This window comes from Mesoplodon bidens, assembly GCF_964165515.1.
Source record: "Mesoplodon bidens genome assembly, chromosome: 4".
NCBI classification, from domain to species: domain Eukaryota; kingdom Metazoa; phylum Chordata; class Mammalia; order Artiodactyla; family Ziphiidae; genus Mesoplodon; species Mesoplodon bidens.
The window spans coordinates 164630822-164645051 of record NC_138160.1 but is presented as its reverse complement, the minus strand read 5'-3'; positions in this window follow the sequence as shown (position 1 = coordinate 164645051).

The window sequence follows — 14230 nt, the reverse complement described above, 5'->3', positions numbered from 1 at the left end:
TGGCTCTCCCACCTTAGTAGTTCAGGCCTGGCACCTGGCTGGAGCACCAAGACCCTTTTGGGAAGCCTGAGGTCTTCTGCCAGCGATCAGTAGGTGTTCTGTAGGAGTTGTTCCACATGTAGATATATTTTTGATGTATTTGTGGGGAGGAAGGTGATCTCCACGTCTTACTCTTCTGTCATCTTGAAGGTCTCCCCTAGAGCAATTCTTGACTCCTCTTTTCTTTAACACTTCACATCCAATCCATTTAAGTTTTCAATATTTCTCCACAGTCTGACCATGTTCCATCGTCTACATTGCTACCATCCTGGTTCAAGGCATCATCATCACTTGCCAACATTATGATGACAGCTTCCTAATTGGTCACCCTGCTTCTCTCATATTCTTACACAGCAGCCACATGATCCTTTAAAACCTCAGGTCTGATCATAGCTCAGAACTTTACACTGGTTCTCTCATCTCCACTCCAACTTCTTCCTCCCTCACTCATTCTGGACCAGTCACACACAAGTCTCCTGTCTGCTCCTGAGACATGACCACCTTGCACCTACCTCATGGGCTTTTGTTCTAGCTCTTTCCTTTGTCTGAACTGCTTTATTCTTCGAGAAACCATTTGGCTAACTTCCCTGGCAATTTCAAGTCTGATCAAATCTCCCCTCAGTGAGGACTAGTTTGACCACAGTATTTTATACTGCAACTTGCACAATTCCCATTACTCTGCTCTATTTTTCTTTCCATTTTACACATCACCTTGCAGCACAATATATATTTTACTTATTTTTCACATTCTTTATCTATACCCCTTCAAAAATGTAAGCTCCAAAAGTGCAAGCATTTTTGTTTTATTCACTGATGTTTCTCTAGCACTTAAAAGAGTGCCTAGTAATAGTGAATGTTCAATCAGTGCTTTTTTGAATAAATGAATGAATGACAATCAATAAAAAAGAAAGCTGGAAAGTGGGCAAGTGCTATAAACAGACAATTAGTTGAGTGGAACACTCAAATGACCAGTCAACACAGGAAAAGCTGCTCTACATCGTAATAATTGGCAAAATGAAAAACTAAATGAAGATACCATTTCCTTTTCATCTAACTTGCAAAACAAATTAAATCTGATAACACGAAGTGTTGGTGAGGATTTGTGGAAACAAGCAGTGATACAAAGTCTGGTTTTAATGTAAATTTCAACAATCATTTTGAAGTTCACTTTAGTAATACTGAATAAAATTATACAAACTCTTCAAACCACTGCCATTACTTCTACATACTTTCCCCAAATAAACTCCCACATGGACAAGGAGATGTTGGCAGCACTGTTTATAATACTAAAAAAAGGGAAAACAATATAAATCCTTCAACAGGATAAACCAGTACTACATGTATTAACAAATTGAATGTGGAGTGAAAACTAATTAAAGATATATACAGTCTGTAACCCTATTTGAATTTTTTAAAGACACAAAATACAAGAGAATATATATATATATAACATATGTGTATATATATATATATATATATATATATATATATACATATGTATATATAATTCAAAAAAACAAAATACAGAAAAAGCATGGGAATGGCTATGTTGACTTCAGGAGGGTGACAGCCTCTGGGGAGGGGGTAAAAGAAGGTTTGGGCGGTAAGGCTTTTAGTGTTATCATTTATTAGTTTCTGTTAAAATATTTTAAGTAAGTATGATAATATTTACTTAATCTCAGTTGTCATAGTCTTTTATATTTTCTGTGATATAATGCTGAACTTAAAATTTTTTTAAATTAAGGTAACATTTTGGGAAGTAAGAGTAAGAAAAGAGAGGTAATAAGAGAGATTGTTTGATAACAAGGGAACAGCAAGAAAAACACAAAATTCTGTTTGGGGAGGGAGGATATATTTGTAAGCAGAAGAGAAGGGGCTTTGAAGAAAGGTGAAATAGACAATATAAAAGGTAAAAGAATAAAATCATGACACATGAAGAATGTCAAAACAAAGGCATACAGGTAGCTGTTAGTTTTGACATGAGGGAGTCATATTCTCCAAGCAGAAGGAGAAAGAAAATACTGGTTGAACTTTCAGAGTAATACTGAGATATAGAAGAGAAAGATAAAAAGAAATTAAACAAACTTAATGTTTTCAGTAAAGTTGAAGACAATGGTATATCAAGACTAATTCCAGTCAGTAAGGTACTCAAGGGTTTTGGTAATTTGAGAAGACCAGAGAAGATTTGAAACCTCTGCAGGTATTTAATAGTTTGTAACACACAAGTAATAGTTACACACACAAATATTTATAATACACAGATAATAGTTACCAAGCAGCCTTGTAAAAATAATTGTGTTAGGAATTGGGTTTCATGCTGTACCTGATGTTCTAACTTCATCCAGCAGTGTTCAGAAGCCAAGGAGTATAGAAAACGGATTGGGAGAGAGAAAACTGACTCAGGGTTGAAAATCAACAGGACTGTTAAGTCAGAAAAGAAAAGAGGGGGAGCCAGGAATCTATGGTGTTTTTTTTTCTTTATTGGAATATAATTGCTTTACAATATTGTGTTATTTCTGGTGTACTATGAAGTGAATCAGCTATATGTATCAAGGCTGAGAAAAGAGGTAAGTGAGATCTTCCAAAATCTGATGGAAGGGGGAAATAGTAAGAAGTTGGAGATGTGCAGATTATCATGAAGACAAAGTAATATTTTCAGCAAGATTGCAATGACAGAGGAATAAAGAAGGAAGGTGAAGTTACACTGGAATTTTGGAGATTGTCATCTTAGACATTACGTAGTTGAGGATTAAGTCATATGTTTAAAGCTGGGCAAAATGAGTGAAAATGGTCATTAAAATGTGGAAGAGTACTTTGAAATCCAAGTATTGGATGATATCAAGTGTTATTGTTGAAATAGCCAATGGTGTTGGAAGTGATGAAGTGAGAAGAATGGCAAGATAGTTGTTGAATTATTAAGAAGAGAATATTACTATTAATTTAGGAACAAGGGTAAAGAGTGAATGCTAACTCCCTCTTGCAAGAGCACTGGAATCCCAGCTAACTGCTGAACAATCATTGACAGGAAGACTCTGGAACTCACCAAAAAAGATACCCCACATCCAAAGACAAAGGAGAAGCCGCAATGAGATGGTAGGATGGGCACAATCACAATAAAATCAAATCCCATAACTGCTGGGTGGGTGACTCACAAACTGGAGAACACTTATACCACAGAAGTTCACCCACTAGAGTGAAGCTTCTGAGCCCCACATCAGGCTTCCCAACCTGGAGGTCCGGCAATGGGAGGAAGAATTCCTAGAGAATCAGACTTTGAAGACTAGCGGGATTTGATCATGGGGCTTCAACAGGAATGGGGGAAACAGACACTCCACTCTTGGAGGGCACACACAAAATACTGTATGCATCAAGACCCAGGGGAAAGGAGCAGTGACCCCATTGGAGACTGAACCAGACATACCTGCTAGTGATGGAGGGTCTCCTGCAGAGGCAGGGGGTGGCTGAGGCTCACTGTGGTGACAAGGACACTGGCAGCAGAAGTTTTGGGAAGTATTCCTTGGTGTGAGCCCTCCTGGAGTCCACCATTAGCCACACCAAAGGGCCTGTAGGCTGCAGTGCTGGGTCGCCTTGGCCAAACAACCAACAGGGAGGGAACTCAGCCCCACCCATAAGCAGACAAGTGGATTAAAGTTTTACTCAGCTCTGCCCACCAGAGCAACACCTAGCTCTACCCACCACCACTCCCTTCCATCAGGAAGTTTGCACAAGCCTCTTAGATAGCCTCATCCACCAGAAGGACAGACAGCAGAAGCAAGAAGAATTACAGTCCTGCATCCTGTGGAATGAAAACCACATTCAAAGAAAGACAAAATGAAAAGGCAGAGGACTATGTATCCAATGAAGGAACAAGATAAAACCCCAGAAAAACAACTAAATGCAGTGGAGATAGGCAGCCTTCCAGAAAAAGAATTTAGAATAATGATAGTGAAGATGATCTAGGACCTCAGATATAGAATGGAGGCAAATATCAAGAAGATGCAAGAAATGTTTAACAAAGACCTAGAAGAATTAAAGAACAAACAAACAGAGGTGAACAATACAATAACTGAAATGAAAAATGCACTAGAAGGAATCACTAGCAGAAAAACTGAGGCAGAAGAACAAATAAGTAACCTCGAAGACAAAATGGTGGAATTCACTGCCATGGAACAAAATAAAGAAAAAAGAATGAAAAGAAATGAAGACAGCCTAAGAGACCTCTGGGAGAACATTAAATGCACCAACATTTTCATTATAGGGGACCCAGAGGAGAAGAGAGAGAGAAAGGACCCAAGAAAGTATTTGAAGAGATTATAGTTGAAAACGTCCCTAACATGGGAAAGGAAATAGCCACCCAAGTCAAGGAAGTGCAGAGAGTCCCAGGCAGGGTAAACCCAAGGAGGAAAACACTGATTCACATAGTAATCAAACTGACAAAAAGTTAAGACAAAGAAAAATTATTAAAAGCAACGAGGGAAAAATAACACATAACAAACAAGGGAACTGCCATAAGGTTAATGGTTGATTTCTCAGCAGAAACTCTACAATCCAGAAGAGGGTGGCACGATATATTTAAAGTGATTAAATGGAAGAACCTACAACCAAGATTACTCTACCCAGCAAGTATCTCATTCAGATTTGACAGAGAAATCAAAAGCTTTACAAACATACAAAATCTACGAGAATTCAGCACCACCAAACCAGCTCTACAACAAATGCTAAAGGAACTTCTCTAAGTGGGAAACACAAGAGAAGGACCTACAAAAACAAACCCCAAACAATTAAGAAAATGGTAATAGGAACATACATATTGATAATTACCTTAAATGTGAATGGATTAAATGCTCCAGCCAGAGTACACAGGCTGACTGAATGGATACTACAACAAGACCCATATGTATGCTGTCTACATGTGACCCACTTCAGACCTAGGGTCACATACAGACTGAAACTGAGGGGATGGAAAAAGATATTCCATGCAAATGGAAATCAAAAGAAAGCTGGGGAAAAAAAGAAAAGAAAGCTGGAGTAACAATACTCATATCAGATAAAATAGACTTTAAAATAAATGTTACAGGAGACAAGGAAGGACACTACATAATGGTCAAGGGCTCAATCCAAGAAGAATATATAACAATTTTAATATATATGCACCCAACATAGGAACACCTCAATACATAAGGCAAATGCTAACAGCTATAAAAGAGGAAATCGATGGTAACACAGTAATAGTGGGGGACTTTAAAACCTCAGTTACACCAATGGAGAGATCATCCAGACAGAAAATTAATAAGGAAACACAAGCTTTAAATGACACAATAAACCAGATACACTTAATTGATATTTATAGGACATTCCATCCAAAAAAACAGCAGATTACACTTTCTCCTCAAGTGCACCCAGAACATTCTCCAGGATGGATCACATCTTGGGTCACAAATCAAGCCTCAGTAAGTTTAAGAAAATTGAAATCATATCAAGCATCTTTTCTGACTATAACGCTATGAGATTAGAAATCAATTACAGGGAAAAAAACATAGAAACATGCACTCATGGATGCTAAACAATACATTACTAAATAACCAAGAGGTAACTGAAGAAATCAAAGAGGAAATAAAAAAATACCTAGAGATAAATTACAATGAAAACATTACGATCCAAAACCTGTGGGATGCAGCAAAAGCAGTTCTAAGAGGGAACTTTATAGCAATACAGTCCTACCTCAGGAAACAAGAAAAATCTCCAGCAAACAATTTAACCTTACACCTAAAGGAACTAGAGAAAGAAGAACAAACAAAACCCAAAGTTAGCAGAAGGAAAGAAATAAAGATCAGATCAGAAATAAATGAAATAGAGATAAAGAAAACAATAGCAAAGATCAATAAAACTAAAAGCTGTTTCTTCAAGAAGGTAGACAAAATTGATAAAACTTTAGCCAGAGTCATCAAGAAGAACAGGGAGAGGACTCAAATCAATAAAATTAGAAATGAAAAAGGAGAAGTTACAACAGACACCACAGAAATACAAAGCTCGTTAGAGACTACTACAAGCAACTCTATGCCAACAAAATGGAAAACCTGGAAAAAATGGACACATTCTTAGAAAAGCACAATTTTCTGAGACTGAACCAGGAAGAAATAGAAAGTATGAACAGACCAATCATAAGCACTGAAACAGAAACTGAGATTGAAAATCTTCCAAGAAAGAAAAGGCCAGGACCAGATGGCTTCACAGGTGAATTCTATCAAACATTTACAGAAGGGCTTATACCCATCCTTCTCAAACTCTTCCAAAAAATTGCTGAGGAAGGAACACTCCCAAACTCATTCTACGAGGCTGCCATCACCATGATACCAAAACAAGTCAAACATACTACAAAAAAAAGAAAATTCCAGACCAATATCACTCATGAATATAGGTGCAAAAATCCTCAACAAAATACTAGCAAACAGAATCCAACAACACATTAATAGGATCATACACCTGATCAAGTGGGATATATCACAGGGATGCAAGGATTCTTGAATATACACAGTCAGTGTGATACACCATACTAAGAAACTGAAAAATAAAAACCGTATGATCATCTCAACAGATGCAGAAAAAGCTTCTGACAAAATTCAGCACTCATTTATGATAAAAATTCTCCAGAAAGTGGGCATAGCAGGAACCTACCTCAACATAATAAAGGCCATATATGACAACCCACAGCAAACATCATTCTCAGTGGTGAAAAACTGAAAGCATTTCCTCTAAGATCAGGAACAAGACAAGGATACCCAGTCTCACCACTCTTATTCAACACAGTTTTGGAAGTCCTAGCCACGGCAATCAGACAAGAAAAAGAAACGAGGAATACAAATTGGAAAAGAAGAAGTAAAACTGTTCACTGTTTGCAGATGACATGGTACTATACATAGAGAATCCTAAAGATGCCACCAGAAAACTACTAGAGCTAATCAATGAATTTGGTAATGTTTCAGGATACAAAATTAATGCACAGAAAGTACTTGCATTCCTATACACTAATGATGAGAAATCTGAAAGAGAAATTAAGGAAACAATCCCATTCATCATTGCAACAAAAAAGAATAAAATAACTAAGAATAAACCTACCTAAGGAGGTTAAAGACCTGTACTCAGAAACCTATAAGACACTGATGAAAGAAATCAAAGATGACACAAACAGATGGAGAGATACACCATGTTCTTGGATTGGAAGAATCAATATTGTGAAAATGACTATACTACCCAAAGCAATTTACAGATTCAATGCAATCCCTATCAAACTACCAATGGCGTTTTTCACAGAACTAGAAGAAAAAAATCTTAAAATTTGTATGGAGACAAGAAAGACCCCAAATAGCCAAAGCAATATTGAGGGAAGAAAACAGAGATGGAGGAATCAGACTCCCTGATTTCAAACTATACTACAAAGCTACAGTAATCTAGGCAATATGGTACTGCCATGAAAACAGAAATATAGATCAATGGAACAAGATAGAAAGCCCAGAGAGAAACCCACGCACCTATGGTCAACTAATCTATGACAAAGGAGGCAAGGGTATACAATGGAGAAAAGACAGTCTCTTTAGTAAGTGGTGCTGGGAGAACTGGACAGCTACATGTAAAATCATGAAATTACATCACTCCCTAACACTGTACATAAAAATAAACTCAAAATGGATTCAAGATCGAAATTTGAGACTGGACGCCAGAAAACCCTTAGAGGAAAACATAGGAAGAACATTCCTTGATATAAATCACAGCAAGATGCTTTTTGGCCTACCTCGTAGAGTAATGGAAATAAAAACAAAAGTAAACAAGTGGGACCTAATAAAACTTAAAAGCTTTTGCACAGCAATGGGAACTCTAAAGAAAACAAAAAGGCAACCCTGAGAATGGTAGAAAATATTTGCAAACGAAACAATGGACACAGGATTAATCTCCAAAATATATAAACAGCTCATGCAGCTCAATATCAATTCTTTTATCTTGCCCTGACATAATAGTGCAAAAATAACAAACAACTCAATCAAAAAATGGGCAGAAGAGCTAAATAGACTTTTCTCCAAAGAAGACGTACAGATGGCCAAGAGGCACGTGCAAAGCTACTCAACATCACTGATTATTAGAGAAATGCAAATCAAAAATACAATGAGGTATTACCTCACACTGGTTAGAATGGCCATCATCAGAAAATCTACAAACAACAAATGATGGAGAGGGTGTGGAGAAAAGGGAACCCTCTTGCACTGTTGGTGGGAATGTAAACTGATACAGCCACTATGGAGAACAGTATGGAGGTTCCTTAAAAAACTAAAAATAGAATTAGCATATGACCCAGCAATCCTACTACTGGGCATATACCCAGAGAAAACCATAATTCAAAAAGAATCATGTACCACCATGTTCATTGCAGCACTATTTACAGTAGCCAGGTCATGGAAGCAACCTAAATGCCCATTGACAGGTGAATGGATAAAGAAGATGTGGTACATATATACAATGGAATATTACTCAGCTATAAAAAGGAATGAAATTGGGTCATTTGTAGAGATGTGGATAGACCTAGAGACTGTCATACAGAGTGAAGTAAGTCAGAAGGAGAAAAACAAATATCGTATATTAACTCATGTATGTGGAATCTAGAAAAATGGTACAGATCAACCAGTTTTGCAAGGCAGAAATCGAGACACAGATATAGAGAACAAACATGTGGACACCAAGGGGGGAAAGCAGTGGGGTGTGGGGTAGGTGGTTGTGTTGGGATGAATTGGGAGATTGGGACTGGCATAGATACACTAATATATATAACATAGATAACTAATAAGAACCTGCTGTATAAAATATAAAATAAAATTATAAAAAAAATAGAGTGAATGCTCTTTCTTTCTAAATATGTATAATTTTTTAGTCAATATAATGTTATTTGAGATTTAACCATATTGGTAGCATATATATCTAATCCTTCTATTTTAATTTTTCTACACTGTGTATTTGTACAAATATGCTAATATATTATCTACTCTAACTTATGGAAATTTAGGTTGTTTTCAATTTTTTTATCTTGCCCTGACATAATAGTGCAAAAATAAATTTTATTTTAAATGTGTTTCATTATGTACCTATGAGGGAATATCTTTAGGACATTTATGTAGAAGAGAAATTCCTGGCTTGTAGGCATATACATCTTCAACTGGAATATGCAAGGTGCAGGAAGATATATACAGTAAATACCATTTTTGTAAATTTTTAAAACACAAAAACTTTATGTACATGCATATCAACTAAAAATATAAAACTTGCTTAGGAAATACCAGGACAAATAATTACTCTAAAGAAGGAGAATTAGTTGTTTATTACTTTTTTAATATGTGTTTAAAATATATCGTAATAAAAAGATAAAAATCATATGTTTTCAAAAGGATGTAGTTCATTGTAGGAAGTTTAGAAAGTGCAATGAAAGAAGTAGCTGAAAAGAAAATAACCTTTCATCTCAGTACTCTGAAATAAGAACTATTAATAATTTGGTATTATCTTTTTATTATATATACACATACGTGAATATAAATGACTTACACTTTATATCATGTTTTAAAATATGCTTCTGTTTTACTTAACAATACATCATAAATATATTGTTAAACTTCAGGTTTTAGCTCCAACATGTTAAGACATCAGAAATTATCACTCCCATCCTTAAAAAAAAAAACAACTGAATAAACTGAAAACCATTATTATTATTTTTTGTGTGTTTTGGATCCATTAGTTAACTGAGGTTCCAGGACAAAGTGCCACTGCAAAATCTAGAGAGAAAGGAGAGTTCAGAGAGGCATAGCTAAGCTCTGCATACCGGAGCAGATGGTGCCTAAGCCATATACTGGTAGGAATGCTTAAATGGTAATTGTAGCGAATTGTTGGAGGCTGTGTGGATTTGCTTGAGAGTGAACAACTTCTTGGGGGGCCCTGGTCTCCGAGGTTCCCCATACATTAGTGAGCTTTACCTCTAGGAACCCCACCAGGTTCTCTTGTCAAAAAGCCGGGAAAGATCCCCCTCATGGCTCTGGCAGAGGAGGGGAAGGGTAAGCATTATGAAGTATGCCTAGTACATTATCCATAATTAAGGTCTGCTCTCCAGAAAATACTTTACCAGAACCTTATCCAAAGTGGGGAAATATCCCATGGTGGGGTGGAGTAAGGATCTAAGAAATACTTTGTGAAGCTCACGGCCCAGGGACACATGACCACTAAATGACTGAGATGTAAGTATATGATTATGAAATGCTTCCCCATGTCCTGTATTTTATCACCATATGAAAACATTTCCAGTATAATGGCAGTGTATTAAAGCTAAAAGAGCTGCAAGACACAGACTTGATCTGAGGAGGAGTTCTTAGAGAAGTTCAGAGACAACATGGGTATCAAAATCCAGGCTTCTGGAGAACTTTGAAGCCTCTAGCACCTATAGCTATAACAGAGGTAAAGCACAGACCAACTCCAAGCCAGATTCATGTAAAACCTTAAACTAAAGGCCTATTTATCTCAGTTCTTATTACTTGCAAGGTATGCTAAAAAGTGAGTAAAAACATGGTCCTAAGTGACAAAACATGAGAACCAGACCTAGATATGGTAAAGATTTTGGCATTATCAGTCATAGAAATTTAAAATAACTGTGATCAATTTGTTAAGAGCTCTAGTAGAAAAAAGTAGGCAACATGCAAAAACAGATGGTCAATGTAGTAAGAGAGTTGGATATTCTAAGAAAGAATCAGAAAGAAATGCTAGAAATAAAAAACACGGTAACACAAATGAAGGATACCTTTGATGGTCTCATCAGTAGACTGGACATGGACAAGGAAAGAATCAATATTTGAAGATAAATTAGAAGAAAGTTTTCAAATTGAAATGAAAAGAGGAAAAAGAATGAAAAAATATAACAGAATAGAAATCTAGGGACTGCTGGTAACTTCAAAATCTGGCATACACACAATTGGAATACCAGGGAGAAGAGAGAGAGAATGAAGCAGAAGAAATATTTGAATAATGGTCAAGAGTTTTCATAAATCAGTGAGACACTACACCACAGATGAAGGTACCTCAGAGAACATCAAGCAGAATTAACACCAAAATATCTACATTTAGGCATATTGTATTCAAATTGCAGAAAACCAAAGAACAAAGAGAAACTTTTGAAGAATGCCAGGGGTGGGAGAACACCTTCTCTACGGAGGATAAGAATCCAGTGGACCTTTCATCAGAACCATGCAAGGAAGAAGATGGTAGAGTGAAATATTTAAAGTGTTGAAAGAAACCACCAACCTGAAATTCTATATCCAGCAAAAGTATCATTTAAAAATGAAGGATAGGGCTTCCCTGGTGGTGCAGTGGTTGAGAGTCTGCCTGCCAATGCATGGGACACGGGTTTGTGCCCCGGTCCGGGAGGATCCCACATGCCGCGGAGCAGCTGGTCCCGTGAGCCATGGCCACTGAGCCTGTGCGTCTGGAGCCTGTGCTCTGCAATGGTAGAGGCCACAACAGTGAGAGGCCCGCATACTGCAAAATAAATAAATAAATAAATAAAAAAGAAGGATAAATAAAGACTTACTTGAAAAAAAATGAGAGAATTTATCTCCAACAAACCTGCTCTGTAAGAAATGTTAAAAGGAGTTTTTCAAGTAGAAGGAAAATGTATGTTAGAAACTTATATCTATATAAAGAAAAAATGTGTTGGAAAAGGAACAAATTATGGTAACATATTTTATTTTTTAATTTTTAATTAATTTTAAATGAGAAAATCCAGTCTGAAAAGTTTACAAATTATATGATTCCAACTATATGACATTTTGTGAAAGGTAAAACTCAAACAATAATATAAAGGTCAGTGGTTGCCAGGGATTCAAGGTGTGGAGTTGTGTTGAATAGGTGAAACACAGGGGAATTTTTAGGGCAGTAAAACTGTCCTGTATGACAGCATAGTCATGGGTACATAGCACTGTGCATTAGTCAAAACCCATAGAACTTTATAGCACAAGAAGTGAAATGTATATAAGTTTTTAAAAATTAATTTAATTGTTCAGGGAGTTCCAGGGTGGAAATCAGAATGTGATTTTTAAAGAATCTAAGTGTATTACAAATCTACAAAACATTCTCACAGGAGAAAAGGTGCTGACCTAAGTAACATTGGATATGAGTAGAGTCTGCAAGAATAAAGTCAAAACAAGCTGTACATAAACACTGTACTCTAGTTGATAAAGTTGAGTCACACAGATATATGAGTTAACAATGCTGAAACTGCTATCCATGTATCCTGAAATGGAAAAAATAAGTAAATGAATGACAAATGGTGGTAGCCAGGTTTCTCACTGTTGAAGTGGGAATTTATAGGTAAGCAAAGGGGAAAGTCTAGAATGATCCAGGTGATAATGGATTAGAGTTGGAGACATCAGTATGAACTCATATTTAGCTTAATATAGTTACAGATGGTTAAATATGGAAATATTTATAATTATGTATATATACTCTAGTTAGTATACTCATATATTTCATTGCTCTGTTAAGCATAGAAGCAATGACACCTCAATAACAGTGAGCACACATACTACCCAGATTTTTGTTTCTAATACCGTTCTTCATTGAAGAGAACTAGAGCTCCTTTGTGAAATGACTGATTCTAGGTTTGGGGCAGAAAATGTAGAAGATGAGCATCTTATAGTACAAGAGAGTAAGACAGTGCTAAAAACAAAACAAAAAACAAATAGACAAAACAAAGCACAATGATGGGGGTATATTAAAGGGACATAGGAGTGAACTAAAAGAATATTCAATGGCCAAAGCTGAAACTAAGCAATAAAATAAAACATAAATTAGAATATGACCTAAAGTATAAAGTAAATATTCATAATTTTATGCTGGTATAAATAAATTATTGAATAAATAAATAAATGGGAGAGAAGAGACAAATCTCCTGTGCAGAAGAATTCTAAACAATTTATGTAGATAATCTGTTCTCAAGGAGTTGGAACGTAACTCCCCACTCCTAAAGTGTGGGCTGTGTATAATGATTTCCTTCCAAAGAATACAGTCTGAAAAGGGGGGCAAAAAGAGTAATTGTACAGTGAAGAAATCTGACAAACCCTGCTTCAGACAGGTGACCAAATTCAGTGTCAACAGTGATAAGCCATCTCTGTTATGACCTGATAAAAATGGCACATTATTCTGTGTCTCCTCCCCCAAAGCTGTAACTGCAGTCTATTTATTTGAGAAGTTGGGGCAAGTCTTCCTGAGAAAATAGCATTTGAGCTAACCACTAAATGTTGACTGCTCTCTACACAAATTAAATTCCTTTTACAATGGTGGCGTCTAGTCTTTTTCCCCATTTTGCGTGGATGAGACATGCTTATCACAGTGACACACAGTTCCTTCGTGTGCCTCATGACAGGAGTTATTGGAAGTCAGGGACATGGTGGCATGGGAGGCATCAGAAAACACCTCTGAAAATACAAGGCAAGTCACCAACAATGTTCATGAATCCACTTGAGGTGGCTTCATTGAGCTGGTCTACCCTTCACTGACCAGTTTGATAAAATATCCCTTTCACATGACCCTATTCTTGGTACCACCGCAATGCCTGCTGAATCCTCAATGGGGCAAACTGCTTGGTATTTGACTTATTACTCTGTTCTTAGTTTTAAAATCAGTCAAAATGTACAGATTATAAGGAAGCATCTTCATGTCTGAGAGCACAGGTGCCTACCTGTGCTTGGTGGAAGGAAGGGAGGGGAGAAGGAGAGGAAGAATTGAGGGATGTAGAGAGGGAGAGAGGGAGGGAGGAAGGAAGGAAGGAAAGAGGGAGGGGAGGAGGGAGAAGTGGAAGAATAAAAAGGCAAAACAAAATAATTCCACCTTGTTTGAATAGGATTCATAATTTAGGTATATGATAAGGCTAATAGATAAGGAGATGACTGCCGTTGAAAAGATAGTTCATTCTACTCAGCTCCCAAGGTTGAGCTTACGTGTCGCACTAGAGAGTGGTACCTGGCACACATGGGGTCACTGGGGTCTGTCACAAGGCAGAGGAAGAGGGGAACTGCATGCAAGCACCTTTACTATGGTTTCCAAGGGAAGAAATGGCAAATCAAGGTAAAAAGGCCTAGGACTGGCTAGTGTGAATGATTTCAGGGGGCTCTGG